The 3,004-nt window shown below is 37.5% G+C and overlaps 1 protein-coding gene across 1 annotated transcript in view; it reads right to left on the bottom strand.

The window, feature by feature from the left end:
* PTPRB (protein tyrosine phosphatase receptor type B) overlaps positions 1–3,004 on the bottom strand; it is a 156,599-nt gene that overhangs the window by 33,088 nt on the left and 120,507 nt on the right. The window lies entirely within an intron of this gene.

Below are 3,004 nucleotides of genomic sequence, written 5' to 3' on the forward strand. Positions count from 1 at the left end.
ATCTGACAATCAGCTGAGGCTCCAGGGCTGTGGAAGACAGAACTAGACCAGCTCACCTGGGGTGTGGTTATATGGAGGAAGTGAGCCATCAACAGTAGCTTCCTATTTCAATGAGCTCCATTGTTTCTACCAACTCAAGTTCCTTCTGTCTGGAGCATGATCAAACAGTGATCAACAAGAATTCTATGAAATTCTGCTCAAGTTTATTTAATTCATTTTTCCTCAAATATAAAATAAATGCCAAATGTAGTTCTAGAAGTGGGATGGGAGATTATTGAACTCAAAATAATACTGATGGGGCTTCAATTCTAAAAAACTGAGTTACTGGTATACGTCAATGGCTTCTGCTAGCTATGAAGGAAACCGATATGGTAAGGAAGACATTAAATGTTTTATGAGAAGGAACTAGGAAGGGTCATATCTGTCACCAAAGATTCTTGCCCATCTAGGGCTCCAATCATGCTCCATACTCCCACTCCCACCCTCATACAAGTAACACCCAGTCCTTTTTTTTTTTTGCATTTTGGAGGCAATCCAGGTTAAATGACTTGCCCAAGGTCACACAGCTAGTTTTTGTGTTAAGTGTCTGAGGCCAAATTGGAACTCAGGTCCTCCTGACACCAGGGCCCCTGCTCTAATACCCAGTCTTTAAATGATTCACTCTCAACAGCAAACTACAGAAAATTTAAATTCTTGCCCCACATCTTCCTACCACACCCATCTCAAGCCAATCCCTTCAATAATCCCATCCCTGAGGGTTTTATCAATGCCAACTTATTTTAATGTTAGCTTAAGCAATAGATAATTAATAAATGGCATTATATTCATGGATAGAGGTGGGTCTTGTGATTTAATTGTTATAAGTAACTTCCAGGTGAGCTAACTCCTTCCACCAATACAGTTTCTGCAACTGATGGTCTTAGCTTCCTAGAGTATGGATTGATTGATTGATTGATTTAAATGCTTTGCCCAAGGTCTTTATGTGTGAAATCTGAACTCAGATCTTCCTAACTTTGAGGCCAGCTCTCCACCTTCTATGTTACACTGCTCCTCTATGATATTATAATTAGGAGGATAAATATGCATCTATGTGGATTTATACACACACACACACAGATAATTATGCAGGTCAGATACTATTTACAGTTGATGGAGGAAGGGGGAAGATACAAATGATTCTACTGGATAATTCTATAATTTTGTTGCATCAAAATTGTGTTCTATTAACAGGAACTTAGAAAATCATTTTATTGTGCATTAGTTAAAATGGGATTTGTGCCACAGAATGCAAACATACATTAGGTTATACAAATAGCTCTGAGTTTGTCTGAAGCTCTGGATTATTTGGACCATTGGTCTTCTCCATTGACACAGATAACTCAGAGTTGACTATGGGAATTCAAATCCAGTTCTTAAGAGTGGCAGAGTTGGAGGGACTGTGTTGACTGTGGGCTTTTTATTTCAAGCTTCTGTTTTGTCAGAATTTGGGAATTTAATGAATACGTCAATAATATTAGGGCCTGACTAATATTAGAGTACCTCTGTTGGTGTAGTCCCCATCTACAGTTATTTAGCTTAACAATTAAAAGATTCTTCTGAATTAAGGAATTTGGATCCTAATGAGTCTAAAAATCTTCTTTAGCTCCAAACTTCTTCCAGAATCCTGGAGTCATAGATTTAGAAGTGGAAGGGAACTTGGAGGTCATTTAGTTCAAACATGACTTGCCGAAGATAAACATGAATTAAACAGCAGAAACAGGTTTGGGCTTTTGTCCTCTGACCAGATCCAATGTTCCTTCTACTGTAACAACATGCCTATCTACAGAGGTGCTGGTTTTCTTCCCTAACATTGGTCAAGAATGCTTAAGGAGTTAGAATAGCCTTGAGATAAAGGAAAATTGGATATTTGATAGAATTTTCCCCCTTTAAAAAACAACTTAGGTGAAATGAGTATGTCTGTTGTAGAAAGAGCAGGGATGGGGATGACTGCATGAATGAACTTGTATAATGCCAGGAAAAAAAAAGGAACACATTTAATGGATGGTTTGCTTAATTCTGTACAAAGGAACTCCAGGTTGTTGATGACTGTTGTTATTTTGGGAGTGGAATTTTTTTTTTAAATTAGTATGTTTCTCTTTTGCTAAAGTCCTGTTATGATGCTTAGCCCATGGTCTAGTGATTAACACAGTACAGGATGGTACATAGTAGGTACTTGATAAATAATTATTGCCTGATATTTTATTATGCTGTGGGAATTCTCAAAGGCTAAGAGGGGGGAGTGCAAGCTCTGGTAGACTTTGGAAAGGCTTTGGGAATAGCGATGGATAGCTTCTGTTCTTTAAGGATCAGTTAGTCAGTCAAAGCATTTATTAAGTGTTGACATATCCTAAGCAATAAGTATAAAAGGAAAAATAAAAAATAAATATTAAAAAATATAAATATATTATATATAACATATAAAATTTAAAAAATAAAAAAAATAAAAACAGGGGCCCTGCCCTCAAGGAACTTATTTTATAATGGTGGAGACAATATACAAAAAGTCATATGTATACGGATTAATACAGTGTAAATAGGAGGTTATCTCAAAGGAGGTGGGCACTAGTATTGAGTGATAGGGAGGGGGAAGGAGGCATTAAAACTAAGTCTCTAAGGGATTCGAAGCCAGAGTCAGAACTCACAAAAGGGGGTTCATCTTAGGTGATGATTTTAATTATTATTATTTTTCTTAGTGACAGCAATTCATAAAAAGCATCTACCAACAAACAGAGGGTTAACAATGTATACCTAAGTAGGGAGTACTCATATGGCTACTCTAAAGTATTTAGGTATTATGTTTCCAGAAACTGAATACCTAGGAACTACTTAGAGATTAAATAGATTCTCTGTAGTACTCTGGTAACCTTCTCTCCCTTCCTCTCTGTTTCTCTCTGTCTCTCTGTCTTTCTCCCCCTCCCTCCCTCTCTCTTTCTCGCCCTCCCTCCCTCTGTCCCTCCCTCCCTCT

The sequence above is a fragment of the Petaurus breviceps genome, unplaced genomic scaffold (assembly GCF_028583685.1).
Source record: "Petaurus breviceps papuanus isolate PSGF00001 unplaced genomic scaffold, PetGlider_PUasm1.0 156, whole genome shotgun sequence".
NCBI lineage: Eukaryota > Metazoa > Chordata > Mammalia > Diprotodontia > Petauridae > Petaurus > Petaurus breviceps.